This window comes from Conger conger, chromosome 12 (genome assembly GCF_963514075.1).
Source record: "Conger conger chromosome 12, fConCon1.1, whole genome shotgun sequence".
NCBI classification, from domain to species: Eukaryota; Metazoa; Chordata; class Actinopteri; order Anguilliformes; family Congridae; genus Conger; species Conger conger.
The window spans coordinates 721,423-742,547 of NC_083771.1; the positions used below are offsets into that span (position 1 = coordinate 721,423).

The 21,125-nt window shown below is 54.8% G+C and overlaps 4 non-coding genes and 2 pseudogenes across 4 annotated transcripts; 4 read left to right on the plus strand and 2 right to left on the minus strand.

Annotated features, from left to right (window-relative positions):
* Positions 1-1,672: 1,672 nt before the first annotated feature.
* LOC133105731 (U5 spliceosomal RNA) lies at positions 1,673-1,789 on the minus strand. Its single transcript, XR_009703925.1, has one exon. It is a non-coding gene; the product is annotated as a U5 spliceosomal RNA (small nuclear RNA).
* Positions 1,790-2,132: 343 nt separating this feature from the next.
* Positions 2,133-2,324, minus strand: LOC133106450 (U2 spliceosomal RNA). The gene has a single exon (XR_009704496.1). It is a non-coding gene; the product is annotated as a U2 spliceosomal RNA (small nuclear RNA).
* Positions 2,325-13,509: 11,185 nt separating this feature from the next.
* LOC133106481 (U2 spliceosomal RNA) lies at positions 13,510-13,681 on the plus strand (annotated as a pseudogene).
* Positions 13,682-14,039: 358 nt separating this feature from the next.
* On the plus strand, positions 14,040-14,156 carry LOC133105877 (U5 spliceosomal RNA). The gene has a single exon (XR_009704065.1). It is a non-coding gene; the product is annotated as a U5 spliceosomal RNA (small nuclear RNA).
* Positions 14,157-19,714: 5,558 nt separating this feature from the next.
* Positions 19,715-19,892, plus strand: LOC133106447 (U2 spliceosomal RNA; annotated as a pseudogene).
* Positions 19,893-20,258: 366 nt separating this feature from the next.
* On the plus strand, positions 20,259-20,375 carry LOC133106111 (U5 spliceosomal RNA). Its single transcript, XR_009704288.1, has one exon. It is a non-coding gene; the product is annotated as a U5 spliceosomal RNA (small nuclear RNA).
* Positions 20,376-21,125: the final 750 nt, after the last annotated feature.

Consider the following 21,125-nt stretch of genomic DNA (forward strand, 5'->3'; position numbering starts at 1 on the left):
GAAGCCGGGCTGACTGCCGGTCCCGCTGAGGCCGCAGAGGCTCCGGATGACTCCTCCAGGTCCACCTCAATGTCCATCTCCTGGGCCTCCCCCTCCGCCGAGTCTGATAGGGCCAGGAACCTGTTCTGCAGAGGGATGCCCGGTCCCGCCTTTGCTTCCCTCCCGTTCGTGTCCCCAGAGCGAACCCGCTTTCGTGCTGCCACCTGCGCCCACACCGGCACCTCCCCCTCTGGAGGAGGGCTGTCCCCGCACGCCAATGGGGTCTGCAGGTCCGCTGTGGTGCACATAGCAGCTCCTTCCGCCTCTGGGGACAAAACCTCCTCCACAGAAGACGCCGACAAAGGGGAGAATAGCTCCGGCGAGCCCTCTCTTGGGACCCCGGACTCCTCCGCCAAGGCCCTCGCCTTCATCACCACTGCCCCCAGCCCCAAACCCAGGCCAGGATGCGAGGAAGGCCCGAAGATCTGCTCTCTCCCGGACCTCCAATCCATGCCTCCCAGAACCGGAGCAGGGTCCCGATCCCGCGGCCCCATGGCCGGTGAGTAGGCCCGGACCGGACCGGAATCCGGACCCAGACCGGAACCCGGAACCGGACCAGAAACCGGAGCCGGACCGGAACCCGAACCGGAATCCGGAGCCGGACCGGAACCCGAACCGGAATCCGGAGCCGGACCGGAGCCCAAGCCGGAACTCCTGGTGCTAGGCCGTGCTTGACCTCCAGGAGGCCCAGAGTAGGCCCCAAACTCACCCTGCACCAAGGCCGCAAACGACCTCACCCTTTCTGGGCAGGCCCGGAAAAGGTGCTCCACACTCCCGCAGAGACTGCAGGTTTTCGGGGCCACACAGTCTCTTGTCGCATGCTCCGTCGATGCACAATGTCTACATCGGTCGGTGGAGCACACCGCCTTAACATGCCCGTACATTCCACACCGACGACAGTACAAAGGTTGCCCTGGGTAGACTAGGTAGCCCCTGTCCGGGCCTATGGAGAAAGCCCCAGGAGGATGTGCCACCCCTCCCACCCCTGAAGGATCCTGTTTGAAGCGCACATTAAAATGTCTTTTCCCGTTCCAAAACCCAAATCGATCCTTCAACTTTACCCCCTCCCTCACATCTGAACAGTACCTGTGCAGGAAGGCCAGGATGTCCTCCCGAACAAAAGGATTGTAGAGGTGGATCATCAGGGGTCGCAGGGCCTTGTTGTACAGCAGATGCACCGTAATCCCTTGCAAGGCCGGGTCCTCCTTGTGTTCCAAAAACTTTTGGTGCAGGTTGTAGCAGGCGGCTTCTGACATGAACGTCAAATCAAAAAACCCTCTCGGGGAAAAATCCTGCAGGCAAAAAACTGTCTCGCTGTCAACCCTCAATAGCTCCTTCAAGATGTTCTTAACAAAAAACTCCAGCGTGAAACCTTTCCTCCTCTCTCCGTCCTCCATCTCCACCCGAACCGTATTCCTCAGCCGCACCCTGTGGGTCGGCACGTCACCTTCCGGCGCTGCCATCCTCTTCCCGTCTTTATCTTTGCCAAAAGGCCGAGAAGCGATAACCACAAACTGGCCGCGGCAAGCAGGCGATAAGCCAGAAACGAGCAAGTCGGCGCGGCTCATCGGCGACTCGCAAGCAACCCGCATACCTGTCGCACATCGCCGTCTGTCCTTAAACCGTTCGAAGCTGCCCCGTCCTGTGGACGGAGCATCCAAAAATAGCACAAACTCAGGTGCGTTCCTCTCCACGGAAATCTTTAGTAAAAGGCGAAAGATTTGTGCGTGCTGAAGAGAAACCCGAGCGAAATGTGACCTTTCAGCGCACCAGGCGCCTCCGGCCCCCTTCCCAGCCACTCCCACTGACCCGGGGTTGCCACTGCTGCCAGCCGGCCGGACAATCCGAGAGGGAAGGTGGGAAAAGCGAGACAGCGCAATAACAAACAGTTACGTCCCGCACACAAAACTACATCATTTTGCTAAAAAACAGAGGCAAGCACACTTACAACAAGGGCACATATTCACCCTATTTACAACACAATTTACATACATCCAAAAAAACAAACAAACAAACAAAAAGGGGGAAGAACAGGGCAACCCACCCACCTAGTAAAGGACAACAAAACACAACCTTTTTTTGCACAAAACTTGGAGAGGCGCACCGTTCCCGAACGCACTGCAATAACGGGTCGATGCTTGAAGCGGACGGGGCAAGCTCCTTCTCCGACTCCCTGTGCCAAAAATCCGTTTAATATATAGTCCCCTGATAGGGGACGTATCAGATATTAAACTGATAAGAACAGATTTTTTTATTTATATTTTATTTGGAAAACCACAAGACATTACAGTTACATACATTCAAACTTTACATACCTTACAATTACATTCCACAATTACATTCCACATCTACATTCCACAATTACATTCCACAATTACATTCCCCATCCTGCCCTCTACTGGGCGGCCCCCCCCCCCCCTTTCCCTCATCCCACAGCCCCTTCCACCTCTCCTTAGCCTGGTGGTACCCCCACCTCCCCACATCATAATGCAGCCTCCTCTGCACCTCCCCCCTAATCCTCCCCACCACCCGCCCCACCCCCCACACAATATTCTTTTCCACCAGGACCCCCCTGGCCTCCCACAAACAGAACTTTGTCATCGAAATCATAAACCACCACAAAAACCGGTTCCTTCCCCTCAAATCAAAGTATCCCTTCCCTCTCATTACTTTCTCATAACTGAGTCCCCTGATCAATGTATAAAACAACCCCACCTCTCCCCATACCCTCTTTGCAAACCCGCACTCCCAGAACACATGTCTAACTGTCTCCTCCCGAAGACATCCCTCCCTTGGACAGAGCTTGTTCCGGGTCAGGGAGTGCCTGTAGAGCACATCCCTCACCGGTAGCCGCCCATGCACGCCCAGCCAGTTCAGGTCCTTCCACCGGTTCTCCAACCCCTTCATCTGGCTCACCCTCCACACCTTCTCCTCCACCCCATACACCCTGACAGTGCAGATCCTGTCCAGCAGGGCTGCATACAGCCCCCTGTGGTCCAACACCTTCTCCCTTTCCCTGCACTCAGGGTACCTTCTTGCCCATTTCACTATGTGGTTGTAGTGCGGGGGCAACCGCTCCGCTTTGGGGGTGCGATTGTCCCATCCCAGAAGAAATCGACAACCACAACCGTGTAAAATAAAAAGCCGGATGTCTCGGCTCCCCAGTCAACACCTGACACATCCCAACAAAACCCGAAACGTCTAATTTTAAAGGAATATGAGGCACCTCCCTACCCCCCCTCTCTACTCTCTGATACATCAGCTCCCTGCCAATGTATTCATACCCTCCCCAAATGAATTTAAAAATAATCCCCTGTATTGTCCTCCTCCACTTTGGTGGAAGAGGAAACACTCTTGCCAAAAACAACAGAGATGGCAAGATCTCCGTCTTGACCACCAGAATCTTCCCTGTAAAACTCAGACTCCTCGTCTGCCACAGTCCCAATTTGCCCCTCATTCTCCTAATTCTTCCTGCCCAATTTTCCTCCACCTGCTCCTTTGTCCCAAAATCAACCCCCAAAACCTTAAATGGTCCCTTACACCCCGCCAATCCGTATAACCCCCCCGTCCTCCCCTCCCACTCCCCAAAAAATGTAATCCTTGATTTTCCCCGATTCAATTTTGACCCTGAAACCTTTCCAAAGGAACCTATCATCCCTAATGCCCTCTCCAAACTTACCTCATCTTCTAGGAGGAGGGTGGTGTCATCCGCATACTGTGAGATTTTGACCACCCTCCCCCCAGCCCCCGGCAACCTAATTCCCCTTATCCCCTGTGCCCTCCTTATGGCCGCCACAAAGGGCTCCATATAGGCCACATATAACAGGGGTGACATCGGACACCCCTGCCTCACCCCTCCCTCCTGCAAAACCACAGCACTCAAAACCCCATTCAAATTAATTCTGCTTCCCACCCCTTTATACAGAATACCCACCCACCTCAAAAACTTAGGCCCGAAACCAAACCTCCCTAAAACCCTAAACAAAAACTCCTGCGAGACCCGGTCGAACGCCTTCTCCTGGTCTAGACCCACCAACATGAGCGGCAAACCCCTGTCACGCGCCCAGCTGATTGTGTCCCTGACCAGGTGAAGGTTCCAGACCATCTGCCTCCCCGTGACCCCACATGTCTGGTCCTCCCCAATAATAAAGGGCAGAGCCCTTTTTAGCCTCCCTGTTAGCACCTTCGCTAACACCTTCAGGTCGACACACAAAAGTGTGACCGGCCTCCAATTCCTCATATCCTCTGTGTCGCCTTTCTTAAACAATAAGGAAATTATTCCCTCCCTCATTGAATCTGTCAAAATTCCCTCCCTATAGATTTCCCTATACACCTCCAACAAATCAGTCCCCATCCTTTCCCAAAAAACCCTGTACAGCTCCACTGGCAGGCCGTCTGCCCCGGGGACCTTATTTGGCTGAAGGCCCCAGAGAGCTTCACTCAGCTCTGCCAGTGTGATCTCCCCCTCCAGTTCTTCTCTCACCTCTTCCGGGACCTCCGTTTCGAGGGCCCCCAAAAACCGCTCCCCTTCCCCAAAATCCACCTCTTTCCTCCCAAACAAATCCCTATAAAAATCAGTGGCCACTTCCACCATTCCTTCCTTTCCCGTTCTCACGACCCCGTCCCCTCCCCGCAAGCCCTGAATACCCTTCCTCACCCTCGTCTGTTTAACTAAATTAAAGAAAAAGGCAGAACATGTTTCATTTTTTTCCAAGCCTTCCCTCTTCGCTGCAAAACAAACCCTTCTTGCCCTCTCTTCAAAAATTCCCCTTAATTTCCCCTGCAAGTCATTATATCCCTCCCACGATGCCGTCCCCTTTAAATTCCCTGCCACAAAATAATTTTCTAACTCCCTTTGTAATTTAAAAAATTCCCTTTTTTCCCTCCTGGACCTCTGCTTGCAGTAATTAATAGAGAACCATTTCAGACGGACCTTCGTCCAGTCCCACCACTCCCTCATTGACCTAAATAAAACCTTCATGTCTGCCCACCCTTCATACGCATAACCCAAACGCTCCACAAACTCCCTTTCCTTTAACACCGAAATGTTTAACTTCCAAAAGCCCTTCCCAAACCTCGTCCCTTGTACCTCTACTGTGGTCGTCAGACTGTGATGGTCTGAAAACCAGACTGGCTTTATTTCTGAAGAGACCACTTTAGTGCCCCCCTCAGCAAAAACAAAATCAATTCGGCTCTTCACCCCCCTCGAATTGCTCCATGTGGCTCCGTCCACCCCTGGATTACAAACCTTAAACGTATCAATTAAATCAAAGTGCCTAATTACCTTCCTCAGGTGTCCCAAACTAAAATCCCCCGTTCCCTCTAAAGAAACATTAAAATCCCCACCCACAATTACCCTTCTGTTGCTCATTAGGCAATTGCCAATTTCCCTAAATAAGTCCCTCCTTCCAGCTGGGTCTGTAGGAGCATAAATGTTAATGACTCTCGCACTTAATCCCCTCCACTTAAAGTCAACCCCTAAAACCCTGCCTTGCACAACTGAAAAGCAATCCTCAATTTCAAAATCCCACCCTTTAAACAAACCCCTACACCTGAGGAATGTACCCCCCCCACCCCCCACCTTGATTTCCCTCCCTTCCATTCCTCAGAAAATAAATTAACATCCTCCCCATCCTTTAAATGTACCTCTTGTAACAAGCACACGTGAAAAGAAACCATCGACAAATACTCAAAAACTGCCCCCCTCTTAACCTTATTACGCAATCCCCTAACATTCACACTAACAATAATTAACTTATCCATTAACAAACTCAATTTCAACACTGAAAACCATAGCGACACACAAGTACTTACAATAAGGACCCCCCTCCAAAGTCCCCATTATCCATGACCAGGAACTCCATGCCATTCGGTGACCGCGGTGGACTGTAGGCGTGCTCCTCGCTTAGCGGAGACTCCGCACCCAAACCCCCGGCAGCCCCCGCCGGCACTTCTGGCAACGACCGCGCCACACCCGTCAAGGCCCCAGAGGGCCCGGGCTCCTCCTCACTCGCCTTCAGCACATCGTAGCTGTTCTGGAGCTTAACTGTCCCAGATGGTGGGAGTCCAGACAAAGGCAGGTCTGCCGGAGACGGTACCACCACCGGCACCTCCGCCCTCCTCAGCCCCCTCCTCTTCTTCTTTTTCCCCGCCCGTGACACCCAGCCGTCAGTGTCAGAAGACTCCCCGACTGACTCTACCCCCTCGTTGCCCCTCTGCCTCCTCAGGCTCAGCTCCCCCACCTCCATCCCCTCCACCGCAGGCTCCACCCCTGCCACCTGCACCTCCTCCGCCTCTACAGCAGGAGCGTCTGCTGCCACCTCCTCAGGCCCCGCAGCCGGCTCCTCACCCGTTACCTTCTCCGCCTCCGTCCCCGCGGTTGCTGCGCGCACCTCCTGTAGCACCTCCTCCAGGGGGCGCAGGTCCAAAGGGCCCTTCTTTGGTGCCCCCTCCCGACCAGCTGCCGCGTCCGCATATGACCGGCCTCCCTCCTTCCCTGGGCAGTCGCAAAACTCGTGCCCCTCCTCCCCACACCTGTGGCACATCCTTGGCTTCGGGCATGCTGCCGCCATGTGCCCCCTCTCACCACAGTTCCTGCAGCCTCCCTGGCCACAGCTGCCCGCCATGTGGCCGAACTCCCGGCACTGCCTGCAGAAACTGGGCTGCCTCGAATAGAACAGGTAGCCCCTGTCTGGCCCGATGGAGAAATAGGCGGGGGGGTGCACCAGACCATCGAAACCCTCCTTGTCTTCGTTCAGAAGGACCCTGAACTGTCTTTTCCCTGTCCATATCCTGTCATTATCCCTCAGATACCGGGCCCCAGCCATCACTTTCCCGTAGCGAGCCAGGAACGCCACCACCATGTCATCACTCACGTAAGGGTTGTACAAGTGAGTGGTGACCACTTAGAAGCTCCTCTTCTCCATTGTCTCCACCTGAAACGAGCAGAGTGGCTCCTCGTCCTCCTTCTCCTTGCACCTCTTCAAAGCCACCTCAAAGGCCACTCCCGATACGAAGGAGACGTCGTACCCCTTCACCGCCGCGTTGGTCTGCAGGCAGTAAATCCCTACTGGATCCACCTTCACCACTCCTCTGAGCACTCTCTGCACAAACTCCCCACGTGCCATCATCTCTCCGCTCTTCTTCCACTGGAAGCGCATGGTGTGGCGCAGGCCAGCACCAGCAGGCTGGAAAAAACCCCCCTGGGCCATCTCAAAAGGAAAACTGGAGGCTTCAAACTGCGCAAAAAAGGCGTAGGCCGAAAAACTCCAAATCTAGGCAGTCGATCGTGTGCCGCAGCAGAATCAGGTTCCAGCTGCAGGACCGCCCAGGTACCCCACAAGTCTGGTCAGGGCTGACCAGGACGTCCATCACCTGCTTCAGGCGGACCGCAGCTGCTTTGGCCAGCAGCTTATAGTCCGCCGTCAGCAGGGTGATTGGACGCCAGTTCTTGAGATCAGCCCTGTCACCTCCCTTGTAGAGCAGCGTCACCACTCCTTTCCTCATGGAGGCCGACAGTGCTCCCCCCTCCAGAAGAGCCTGAAAGACCTCCAAGAGATCCAGACCAATGAGATCCCAAAATTCCCTGTAGAACTCCCACGGGAGTCCGTCATGCCCCGGGGACCTCCCTTCCCTCATGGAGCGGAGCGCCCCTGTCAGCTCCTCCAAACTAAGCCCTGCCTCCAGTGCCTGCCCTTCCTCCCGCCCCAACCGGGGCACCACACACCCCAGCAGTGCCTCCTGCTCCTCCGGGTCGCACTCTCTCCTGCTGAAGAGGTCTCGGAAGAAGCCCTCCGCCATCCCCAGCATCTCCGGGACCCCCGTTTCCAGCCCCGCTTCCCCTTTCAACCCGGAGATTACGGCGGCCCTCCTCCGAGCCTCAGCAGCCTGAAAAAAATACGCAGTGGGCTTCTCCCCCTCCTCCATCTCCCTCAGCCGGCCCTGGAAGGCCGAGGCCTTAGCCCTTCCCTCTAGGAGACTTCTCACCCTCTCCTTTGCCCCCTCATAGGCCTCCCACCTCACTGCCCTCCCCCTGTTGAGCTGGGTGTGCATATAGGCCATGGCGTCTAGCCACTTCCTCACCTCCGTCCGCTCCCTCCGCCGCTGCGCCATGCTGCACCTTCGGCAGAAAAGGCCGAAACGCACTTTAGCCGCCTCCCACCACTCTACCGCTGTGGAGTAGAAACCCCGCAGTGCCCTCACGGCCTTATAGAAGCCCCTAAAGGCCTCCTGGAACGCCCTGGATTTTATCAGGGAGGTGTTCAACTTCCAGTACCCTTCCAGTACATTGCGTGTTGGGAATGGGGACCGCCACCTGCAGCATGTCATGGTCCGATGCCCATGAAGGCTGCAGCGTGGCGGTCACCCCCGCCCACTCCTTTGACACAAAGATGTAGTCCAGGCGGCTCGCAGCTCCCCTGGAATTACGCCAGGTGAAGCCTGGAGCCGCCGGATGTGCTGCCCGGAAGGAGTCGACCAGGCCGTAGTCCCTGACCAGCTCCGCCAGCGCTCTCGCTGAATAATCCCCCCCAGCAGCGCTAGCCCCACCCCCATCCAGCGACACGTTAAAGTCCCCCCCCAGGATGATCCGCCTGGAGGTGGACAGACTGGGCACCAGTTCTCTGAGGACCTCCAGTCTCCGCCCACTCCGAGTTGGCCCGTACACGTTAAAAACTCGTATTTTAAAAAGACCCTGATTAATGTCTGTGTACATCGCCCGACCTTCCACAATGTCCACCGACTCCTGGATTTCTAGATCAACGCCCTTCACCAAAATCCCCAGCCCATCGGCATGAACGCTGCCCACCGACCACGCCGATGGGCCCCACGTCCACTCCTCTGAGAAACCCAGTACATCCCCCATGTCCCGAAGGTGCACCTCCTGTAATAAAAACACATTGCCTCTTGTTGCCGCTAAAGAGGCAAAAAGTGCCTGCCTCTTCCCCGAGTTTCGTAAACCCCGTACATTCAATGTGATTACATTCAAACCCATTTTTATAAAAAAATTTTGTACAAACCTTCAATCTCCTTCCTTCTCAGAGGAGTCCCCCCCCTCCCTCGAGTCCTTTCTCCATCCCCATCACCCCTGTGATCACCGCCACGTCCCAGCCCGCAAACTGGGAAGCCGGGCTGACTGCCGGTCCCGCTGAGGCCGCAGAGGCTCCGGATGACTCCTCCAGGTCCACCTCAATGTCCACCTCCTGGGCCTCCCCCTCCGCCGAGTCCGATAGGGCCAGGAACCTGTTCTGCAGAGGGATGCCCGGTCCCGCCTTTGCTTCCCTCCCGTTCGTGTCCCCAGAGCGAACCTGCTTTCGTGCTGCCACCTGCGCCCACACCGGCACCGCCCCCTCTGGAGGAGGGCTGTCCCCCCACGCCAACGGGGTCTGCAGGTCCGCTGTGGTGCACATGGCAGCTCCTTCCGCCTCTGGGGACAAAACCTCCTCCACAGGAGGCGCCGACAAAGGGGAGAATAGCTCTGGCGAGCCCTCACTTGGGACCCCGGACTCCTCCGCCAAGGCCCTCGCCTTCATCACCACTGCCCCCAGCCCCAAACCCAGGCCAGGACGCGAGGAAGGCCCGAAGATCTGCTCTCTCCCGGACCTCCAATCCATGCCTCCCAGAACCGGAGCAGGGTCCCGATCCCGCAGCCCCATAGCCGGTGAGTAGGCCCGGACCGGACCGGAATCCGGACCCAGACCGGAACCCGGAACCGGACCAGAACCCGGAGCCGGACCGGAACCCGAACCGGAATCCGGAGCCGGACCGGAACCCGAACCGGAACCCGGAGCCGGACCGGACCCGGACCGGAACCCGGAGCCCGCACGGAATCCGGAGCCGGACCGGAACCCGGACCGGAACCCGGAGCCGGACCCGGACCAGAAACCGGAGCCCGACCGGAAGGTTCTTTCTGTATAATATACGCCGTATCCGTCATCTCCTGACTGAGAAAGCCACCCAGCTCCTAGTCCAGGCGCTCGTCATTTCCCGCCTGGATTACTGCAACTCCCTCCTAGCCGGTCTCCCAGCGTGTGCCATCAAGCCCCTCCAGCTGGTCCAGAATGCTGCAGCCCGCCTGATCACCAATCAGCCCAGGTCGGCTCATGTCACTCCGCTTCTCATTGGCCTCCACTGGCTTCCCATTGCCGCACGCATCCGTTTCAAGGCCCTAGTGTTGGCATTTCAGGCTGCTAAGGGGACTGCCCAACCTTACATACAATCCCTGATCACTCCCTACTCCCCAGCTAGACCACTCCGGTCTGCCAGCTCTGGTCGCCTTACGGTTCCCTCTCTACGTGCACCTGGCGGTCGAGCTGCACGTTCACGCCTGTTTTCCGTTCTGGTTCCTCAGTGGTGGAATGACCTGCCTACCACTGTCAGAACAGCAGAATCCCTCCCCCTATTTCGACTCAAAACCCACCTTTTCAAACTCTACCTTAGTCCTCCCTCCTGATTTCCCCTGCCCCTCCTTTCTGATATCCCTATCCTTGTCTAACCCCCCCCCCCAAAAAAAAAAAAAAACTACAACTTAAATCGCTACTCTAACCTCCTGCTCGGGGGTTTTGACTTCCGAGCGGAGGTGGAGGAGACGAGGCGCCTCATGGCTGCCATGGCGGAAGCCCAGGGGAAGGGCGTTATTTTTAGGAGCAGGGAGAGGGATATAGATGAGGGAGAGGCCTGCACCAGGTACCTTTTTAAAAGGGTGATGGCGCAGGGAGCCCTCATGAAGGGTTTGAGAAAAGAGGATGGCTCCTTGGCTCAAACGAGTGAGGGTTTGAGGGAGGAGGTGGAAAGGTTCTACTCCACCCTCTTCTCCACCAAGGAGGTGGTGGAGGAGAGGTTGGAGGAGTTTCTGAGGGTAATAGACAGAACTGTTGGAGAGGGGGTGGGTCTTGAGGTCCCCATAGTTTTAGCCGACCTGTCCACCGCCCTGAGGTCTTTTAAAAAAGGGAAGGCTCCAGGGGCAGATGGCTTGCCCCTGGAATTTTATGAGACCTTTTGGGATCTGGTGGGTCCAGATTTGGAAAACGTTTTTAAGGATTTTGATTTTAGGGAGCAGCTCCCAGACAGTTTTAAGGAGGGAGTTGTGACCCTGTTATTTAAAAAAGGAGAGGTGACGGACCTAAAAAACTGGCGTCCGATCACACTTTTAAATTTTGATTTGAAACTTTTTAGCAAAATTTTAACAGGAAAAATGAAATCGGTTTTAGGGGGATTGATACACCCGGATCAAACCTGTGCAGTGGCCGGAAGGAGGATCACGGACAGCCTGGTGTTGGTGAGAGATGCCATCTGTCTGGCGAGAGACAGAAATCTGAAATTAGCTCTTCTAAATTTAGATTTCGAAAAGGCTTACGATCGGGTCTCGCACCAGTACATGTTCAGTGTACTGCAAAAGATGGGCTTTCCGGCCAGGTTTCTAGCTCGGGTGGGACTCCTTTACGCGGGGGCGAGGAGTAGATTCTTGGTTAATGGGACCCTAACCAGGGCAGTGAAAATCAACTGCGGCGTCTGCCAGGGGTGTCCCTTATCCCCCCTTCTGTTTGTGTGCTGTATAGAGCCATTTGCAGAGGTCTTGAGAAGGGAAGCCTGGATAGCGGGTTTAAAGATCCCGGGTAGTGGGGGGAGGGAGGCCAGGTGCATCTTTTATATGGACGATGTCACAATTTTATGTAGTGATGCTCGCTCTGTAAAAAAGGTCTTAGAGAAGGCAGCTTTGTATGGGGAGGCCTCAGGGTCGAGGCTGAATGAGGACAAGTCTGTCCTCAAGACCTTTGGAGTGTGGGAGGAAGGAGAGCGCCAAGCACTCCCCCTGGTGGAGACTCAGGGGGATGTGCGGGTGCTGGGCCTTGTTTTTAACTCGGAAGGGAAGGGAGGGGAGAACTGGGAGGTGGTGCTGAGGAAGGCTGAGCGCAGGCTCCAATTTTGGCAGCTCCGGAGGCTCACCTTCCAGGGGAAGATCCTGATTTTAAAGTCTGTGTTGGTCCCGTTATTGTCTTTTGTGGGTGTCATTTTTGTTCCGTCGCGTTCTGTCCTGTCTCGTCTAAATCGGTGTGTGTTTCGGTTTTTATGGGGAGGGGGGTGGGAACGGCTCCGGAGGGAATGGGTTAGGCGGGAGCCTGAGAAGGGCGGGAGGGGGGTCCCAGATTTTTACCGGGTGATGTTGAGCCAATTTGTAGCTCTACATATATCTATGGTTTTAAAAATGGAAACGAAGGGATCCTTTTTAGTACGTTTTTTTATAGGGAGGTACCTGAAGCGGCTGGGCCTCATTAAGGTGCCCCTTACGGTGCCCATGGCGTTTGAGATGCCCAAGCCATATCGGCCGCTTCAGGCCTTTCTGGGGAAGTGTGGGTTGGAGGGGGAGGGGGAGGGTACCCTGGCCTCTCACCGTGCTATCCTCTCTTTTGTGCAGGGCAGAGACCAAGTGTGTCCAGTGCGCGGGCTGGCGGTAGGCCAAGCAACAACCGTTTGGAGCGCGGTCACCCATCCAGATCTGCTCCACAAACACAGGGACCTGGCGTGGTTCGGCGCCCACGAGGTGTTGCCAGTGCGGGCAGTTATGCACGCGAGGCGCCTGGCTACTATTGCGGGGTGCCCCCGGGATGGATGCCAGGATGAGGAGTCAGTCCGCCACGCAATGTGGGACTGTGAGGCCGCCAGGGAGCTCTGGAGGCTGGCCGACCCCCTGCTGACCCTCTTCTTCAGAGGCGGGACAATTACCCTGCAGCACGCCCTTTACGGGGCGGGGAAACAGGCGCTGGGGACCAGGAGCTGGAGGGCCATGTGGCTCACGGCAAACTGCTGCAAGGAGGCCCTCTGGACAGCCAGGACTCTCTGGGTGGAGGAGAGGAGGGCACTGGAACCTGAGGCAGTGTGGCGGCTGGCAAAATCCCGGGTCAGGGACTATATGAGGAGAGACCGGAGGAGAAAAGGCGCGGACGAGGCCCGGACGATGTGGGGCCCCGCAGCATGGACTCTCGTGGGTGCGGACTGAGGAAGAGCAATGGGCGGTTTTTGTGTTTGTGGAATAGAAGGGAGAGGAGTGTGTTTTTTAAGGACACAGGGCTGCCCATTACAAAAGAGTGGAAAGGCTAGGGTCTTAAAGTGGGATTTTAATAGGTCTTTTGTGGGTTGTGTTTTAACAGTCTTAAAGTTTATTTATTTATTTATTTATGTTCTTTTAAGACTGGTGTATTTAATGTTTTTAGTTTTGGAAAGGTGTCTGGTGAACCTGTTTTGCCCCAGTGGGAGAGGGGAAAATGAAACCGTTTTTGTCTTTTACTTTTACCTTTTGGGGTGGTGGCGGGAAATGTATTTTTTTTTTTTTTTTTTTTTTTTTTTCTAAGTCTTGGTTTTTGTTGGTGTTGTTTAGTCTTTGTATTAAAGTTTTAAAAATGATTTGAATATAATGTAAAAATAATGTAAGCCCAAGGAACATGATGTAATGTAAACTGAGGGCAGATATAATAAAAAACTTAAAAACAAAAAATCTGTTCTTATCAGTTTAATATCTGGTACGTCCCCTATCAGGGGACTATATATTAAACGGATTTTTGGCACAGGGAGTCGGAGAAGGAGCTTGCTCCGTCCGCTTCAAGCATCGACCCGTTATTGCAGTGCGTTCGGGAACGGTGCGCCTCTCCAAGTTTTGTGCAAAAAAAGGTTGTGTTTTGTTGTCCTTTACTAGATGGGTGGGTTGCCCTGTTCTTCCCCCTTTTTGTTTGTTTGTTTTTTTGTATGTATGTATGTAAATTGTGTTGTAGATAGGCTGAATATGTGCCCTTGTTGTAAGTGTGCTTGCCTCTATTTTTTAGCAAAACGATGTAGCAGTTTTGTGTGCGGGACGTAACCGTTTGTTATTGCGCTGTCTCGCTTTTCCCACCTTCCCTCTCGGATTGTCTGTCCGGCCGGCCGGCCGGCTGGCGGCAGTGGCAACCCCGGGTCAGTGGGAGTGGCTGGGAAGGGGGCCGGAGGCGCCTGGTGCGCTGAAAGGTCACATTTCGCTCGGGTTTCTCTTCAGCACGCACAAATCTTTTGCCTTTTACTAAAGATTTCCGTGGAGAGGAACGCACCTGAGTTTGTGCTATTTTTGGATGCTCCGTCCACAGGACGGGGCAGCTTCGAACGGTGTAAGGACAGACGGCAATGTGCGACAGGTATGCGGGTTGCTTGCGAGTCGCCGATGAGCCGAGCCGACTTGCTCGTTTCTGGCTTATCGCCTGCTTGCCGCGTGCGATCCATGCCCCGCTCGCTAAATAGCTTTGGTCGCTGCCTAGAGAGCAGCTATTCAGTAAGTAACTCGGTAGTAAGTACGTAACAGTGTACTCGGTATGTGTCGAGTGTTTTTGGCGGCTGTGCCTGCCAGTGGAGGACAGTGTATCTTGGTGGGAGGAGCCAGCTGAGTCCGGTCGTTACGGTAGCTCGCCGACCGGCCAGTCAGTGCGTGCGCAGGGTTCTTGGGAAGGCGGGGAGGGGGGCCGGCCCCTGGGCCAGGTGGCATCTGCCCCGAGCGCGGTCCGGGGGCACCGGGAGGGCGCCGTCGGCAGGGGCCCGTTTGTGGTTATCGCTTCTCGGCCTTTTGGCTAAGATCAAGTGGTTTGTGGTGGAGAGAAGCGACAGAAAGTAAGTATGTCTTCAGGCAATTGGAGAGCTGTAAGAAACACTGCAAGGGTGAAATGGGCAGGAGCCCCAGGGAGCATGCCCCAGAGGGAAGAATTTGTGAAGAGCTTCATTTTGGAGAAGTTCTCTCTTTCAGAGAGGGATATTCTGGGCATCCAGAGGAACGGGAGAGAGGAGTTCGTAGACGTGGCCTTCAGAGGACCGGAGGCTTTCCAGGCGTTCATGGAGAGGTGCAAAAGGGAAGATCTGGGGGCTTTCCGGGTGGAGTCCATGGAGAGGAGGAACCACAGGGTGGTCATCATCAACCTGTTTGACATGAACGTGCCAGATGAGGCTGTCGGGAGGTACCTGGAGAGGTACGCAAGGGTGGTGGCCGGACCCAGATACCGGAGGGACGTCTACGGCTTCTGGAATGGCCAGAGGGTGTACGAGGTCCTGCTCCGGGAGAGTGACCATGGCTACGAGGGCTACCTCCATCCTCCAGCCCTCTGCATGGTCGAAGGAGTGAAGGGCCACATCTCGTATTCCAGGCAGCCTCCTTTCTGTCGACGGTGCATGGAGGTGGGCCACGTCGACGCGGGGTGCAGGTCGGTGGTGTGCCACAATTGCTGGCACCGAGGGCACATGGCGGTCGAGTGCAAGGAGCCGCGCACCTGCAACGTATGTGGCTCCGGGGATCATCTCATGAGGGCATGCCCTGAGCGCCGCCGCACCTACGCCGATGCAGCCAGGGAGAGAGCAGCGCCTACAGCAGGGCCAGCGGGGGCTGAGAGGCCTACACCAGGCCCAACAGAGGCTGAGAGGCCTACACCAGGGCCAGCAGGGGCTGAGAGGCCTGTACCAGGCCCAACGGAGGCTGAGAGGCCTGCACCAGGCCCAACAGAGGCTGAGAGGCCTACACCAGGGCCAGCAGGGGCGGAGAGGCCTACACCAGGCCCAACAGAGGCTGACGGGCCTACACCAGGCCCAAAGGAGGCGGAGAGGCCTACATCAGGCCCAGCAGGGGCTGAGAGGCCTACACCAGGCCCAACAGAGGTTGAGAGGCCTACATCAGGCCCAGTGGAGGCTGAGGGGCCTACACCAGGCCCAACAGAGCACAGCAAGGCGGAAAGCAGGAAGGGGGAGCAGAGAGGGCCTGCACCGGGCTCAGCGGGGCCTAGCACCGAGGAAGGCCCGATCCCAGACACCGATCTGGAGCTCGGCAGCAGGGAGGGGAGGGAGACGGCGGATGAGGGCAGCGACGACTCCGACATGGAGCTGTCCATGGAGGAGGATGCCGTCATCAGGCTGAGGGGAGAGAAGAGGAAGGAGAGGCCTGAGATGGCTGGAGCTCCACCAGGGGGGAGGCAGGCAAAGGCCAGGGCCCCGACCAAAGCCAAGGCTAGGCCCAAGGACTGGGCCGAAGAGGTGGAGAAGGAGATGGGGGATTCGGACGTTCCATTGCCGGCGGAACCCAGGATGGGGATGGAGAAAATTTTTGGAAGGAGGTAGGCTGAAGGCCAGCACCTTTTATTACATTTTAATTAATGGAAAAAAATTTCTTGTCTCTTAATGCCAGGGGCATAAAAGACCGGGACAAAAGGTTGGCGCTGTTTTTATCTTTAAAAGATAATGTACTTTTTTTGCAGGAATGTCATTTGGGAGGGGGGAGGGATGTGGCCATTTTTCGCAAGGATTGGGATCTGGGGCCTTCAGTGTGGTCAGTGGACAATGTCCACGCTGACGGTTTGGGGATTTTGTTTAAAGGAAGGGGGGTAGAAATAGAAGATTCCTGACGATAGTCCCAGGAAGGCTCATGTGTGCGGATGTTTTGTGGGAAGGGGAGAAAATGAGATTTGTTAATGTGCATGCCCCGTGCAATATTTCTCAGCGGTATGATTTTTTTAAACTTTTGCCAGAAGTTTTGGCTACAAATAGGAGTATTATTTTGGGGGGGGATTTCAATGTGTCGGTGGATGAGGGGATAGTGGGGGGGAAGGAGGGATTTTTCAGTTCTTTATTTAAAAAAAGAGATTTTGGTTAAGTTTTCTTTGTTTGATTGTTTTAGGGAAAATGGCTGACAGGGGGAGGGGTTTACATGGGCAAATTCCAGGGGCTGCAGGAGAAGGCTGGATTATTTTTTTGTGTCCAAAAGTTTTCGTTTGAAAAAATTTGTGGTGATGCCAAGCTGGTCATCGGACCATTGTTTAATTAAGTGCGTTTTGGAGGGAGGGGAGAACGAAAGAAAAAGGAGATGGAGTTTTAATGCCGAACTCCTAGAAGACTTTTGTTTTATAGAGCAATTTAAGGAGTTTTATTTGGGTTGGAAGGCCTTCAAAGCCCAGTTTTTATGTGTTTTGGATTGGTGGGAGCTGGTGAAAATCAGAATAAAGGAGTTTTGCATGGCCTACGGGATAGCCAAGAGGAGGGAAGAGAGAGAGAGAGTGTGGGCACTGCAGAGTGAACTGCAATACTGGGTGGGCGTGGCAAACAGGGGAGGGAGGGTAAAGACAGAAGAGGTAAAGGCTTTAAAGGAACAAATAAGGGCCTATTATAGAGAGAAAGCAAGGAGGTTTGCCTTCCTGGCGAGGGTGGAGAGGAAGGAAAAGGACGAGAGGGTAACGCCTTTCTTTTTCAAGGCGGTGAGTGCGCGCCAAAGCGAGGGATGGATGGAGGCGCTAGCTACAAACCAGGGGGAGGTAAGACTGCAGGAGGAAAAATTAGACGCTGCAGCGCGTTTCTATTCTGTGCTGTTTGGTAGGGAGGAGAGGGACACAGAGGAGGGGGACAGGCTGGTGGCGCGGCTCTGGAGGAAGGTAGGGGAGGGGCGACAGGAAGCTCTGGGGAGGAAAATAAATAAGGAAGAAGTAAGGGAAGCCTTGTTCTCCCTAAAGGCGGGGAAAACTCCAGGGAAGGACGGGATAACAAGGGAGCTATATACCCACTTTTGGGGAGAGATGGCAGAGGACCTGGTGGAGGTGTTTAACCGGGTGGGAGAAGTGGGGAAAATGCCCCAGTCAATGAGGGAGGGGGTGATACACCTCCTATTTAAGAAGGGAGAGAGGAAAGACCTGGGGAACTGGCGGCCAATCACACTCCTCTGCACCGATTACAGGGTGCTGGGGAAGGTGCTGGCCAACAGGGCCAAGGGAGTTTTAGGGGAGGTTCTGGGGCCGGACCAAACTTGTGCGGTCCCGGGAAGGATGGGGTCCCAGAACCTAGTGTTGTTGAGGGATGTGCTGGCATGGGCTAAAAGTAGGAAAGTGGGGATAGGTGTGATTGGCCTGGACCAACAAAAGGCTTTTGACCGGGTCGACCACGCCTTCCTGGTACAGGTCCTGGACAGAATTGGGTTTGGAGGGGGGTTTGTTGCCTGGGTAAAGGCCCTCTACAACGGAGCCTTCAGCCGGGTGAAAGTTAACGGGGCTTTGAGTACGCCGGTGAGGCAGGGTAGAGGGGTGAGGCAGGGGTGTCCCCTGTCCCCGTTGCTGTATGTGTGTGTGATAGAGCCCCTGGCAGAGCTGATGAGGCAGGACACGGTGTTTAGGGGCCTGCAGATCCCAGGCAGTGGGGGGGAGAGGGTAAAGCTGCTACAGTACGCCGATGACACCACAGTGGTGGTCTCCTCAGAGAGGGACGTGGAGAGGGTCATGGGCCTGGTGGGCCAGTACTGTCGAGGGTCAGGGTCGAAAATAAACTATGGCAAGTCGACAGTGATGGTGACCGAGGGATGGAGAGGGAGGAGGGGGGAGCAGCATGGCCTCGCAGTGTGTGAGGACGGGATGAAGGTGCTGGGGATCCGGTTCAGCAGGGAGAGGGCAGACAGGCTGAACTGGGAACAGTGCCTGGAAAAGGTAAGGAAGAGGTTAGGCTTGTGGAGGGCGAGAACACTAACCCTATCAGGTAAGGTATTGATAGTGAAGGCGGACATTTTGCCGCAACTCATTTATTTAGGGAGAGTTTTCCCGATCCCGGCGGGGTGCAAGATCATTTTAAACCGGATGATTTTTAATTTTCTGTGGGGAGGGCGTTTGGAACCGGTAAAAAGGGAAATTTTGTTTTTGCCAGTGGAGAGGGGAGGGCGGGGTCTAGTGGACGTAGGCCTGAAGCTTGAGGTGTTATACCTCAAAAGCATCGTCGACACCTTGGTGGGAGCGGAGAGCCACAAGAGTAGGCATCTCATGAGGATGTGGGTGGGGACAGCCATGAGAGAGCTGGTGGGGTGGGACAATAGGGGGCCGAGGGGGGAGGACATCCCGTGGTGCTACACGAGGGCAGTGCTGTTTTTGAGAGCATCATGGCGCAGGGGCTGAAGGACCACAGGGCCCTATATAAAGCGCTCTTGGGCAGGAGGGTGAGGGAGGTAGAGAGGGAGGTGGAGAGAAATGGAGGGCAGTGGAAGTTTTTGTCCGCCAGGTGGCTCCCAAACCGAGCAAGCGACCTGAACTGGTTGGGCGGTCTGGGGAGATTGCCAGTGAGGGAGAGGATGCACAGGGCTGGCACTGCCAGGAGCCCGGTGTGCCCCAGGGGCTGTGGGAGGGAGGAGACAGGAGGGCATGCCCTGTGGGAATGCCCCTTTGCAAAGGTCTTTTGGGGGAGGGCAAATAGGGTGGTGTTCCTCCCGGTATGGGCCACAGCAGTGGACAGAGCAGCAGCCATGAAGGCTGTTGGTTTGGAGAGGGTGAAGGCTGAGGAAAGGGAGGTGTTCAGCCTCCTGGTGAGCTGGGGGAAGCTGGCCTTGTGGGACAGCCGAAATAGTAAAATTGTGAACCCCTCAGACGGCATGACGGGGGTGCAGTGCTACAAGGGTTGGGAAAGAAGGGTGGCGGTGGAGATAAGGGTGTGCGCCCAGGTAGAGGGACAGGAGAGGTGCAAAAAGAAATGGGGAAAGGTGAAGGCCGCCTTAGGCCTATAATAGTGGCCTAATATAATTAGGGCGATGAAAGTGTAAATAGTGTACATAAATTGTAAATAATGAATGTATATGTGTTGTGTTTGTAGAAAGCGTGAGGGGTTTGTATATTGTTTGTGTTATGTGTGTTTAATGTAAATACAATGTAATGTGATATGTGTGGAAATAAAAGTTTATAAAACAAAAAAAATCTGTTCTTATCAGTTTAAAATCTGATACGTCCCCTATCAGGGGACTATATATTAAACGGATTTTTGGCACAGGGAGTCGGAGAAGGAGCTTGCTCCGTCCGCTTCAAGCATCGACCCGTTATTGCAGTGCGTTCGGGAACGGTGCGCCTCTCCAAGTTTTGTGCAAAAAAAGGTTGTTTGTTTGTTTGTTTGTTTATTTGTTTGTTTGTTTATTTATTTATTTATTTATTTATTTATTTATCTATTTATTGGTTGGGCGGGTTGCCCTGTCCCTGTTTCTTGGTGGGTGGGTGTGTGTGTGTGTATGCATGTAAGTGAATTGTGTTGTAAATAGGGTGAATATGTGCCCTTGTTGTTAGTGTGCTTGTCTCTGTTTTTTAGCAAAACGATGTAGTAGTTTGTTATTGCGCTGTCTCGCTTTTCCCACCTTCCCTCTCGGATTGTCTGTCCGGCCGGCCGGCTAGCAGGAGTGGCTGGGAAGGGGGCCGGAGGCGCCTGGTGCGCTGAAAGGTCACATTTCGCTCGGGTTTCTCTTCAGCACGCACAAATCTTTCGCCTTTTACTAAAGATTTCCGTGGAGAGGAACGCACCTTAGTTTGTGCTATTTTTGGATGCTCCGTCCACAGGACGGGGCAGCTTCGAACGGTTGCTTGCGAGTCGCCGATGAGCCGAGCCGACTTGCTCGTTTCTGGCTTATCGCCTGCTTGCCGCGTGCGATCCATGCCCCGCTCGCTAAATAGCTTTGGTCGCTGCCTCGAGAGCAGCTATTCAGCAAGTAACTCGGTAGTAAGTACGTAATAGCGTACCCGGTATGTGTTGAGTGTCTTTTGGCGGCTGTGCCTGCCGGCAGAGGACAGTGGATCTTGGTGGGAGGAGCAAGCTGAGTCCGGCCAGTCAGTGCGTGCGCGGTTCTTGGGAAGGCGGGGGAGGGGGGCCGGGTCCGGGGGCCGGGGGCCGGGTCCGGGGCCCGGTGACATCTGCCCCAAGCGCGGTCCGGGGGCACCGGGAGGGTGCCGTCGGCAGGGGCCAGTTTGTGGTTATCGCTTCTCGGCCTTTTGGTTAAGATAAAGCCGGGAAGAGGATGGCAACGCCGGAAGGTGATGTGCCGACCCATAGGGTGCGGCTGAGGAATACAGTTCGGGTGGAGATGGAGGATGGAGAGAGGAGAAAAGGTTTCACGCTTGATTTTTTGTTAAAAACATTCTTAAGGAGCTGTTGATGGTGGACAGCGAGACGGTTTTTTGTCTACAGGATTTTTCCCCGAGAGGATTTTTTGATCTGACTTTCGTGTCCGAAGCAGCTTGCCACAACCTGTACCAGAAGTTTCTGGAGTGCAAGGAGAACCCGGCGTTGCAAGGGGTTATGGTCCATCTGCTTTTCAACAA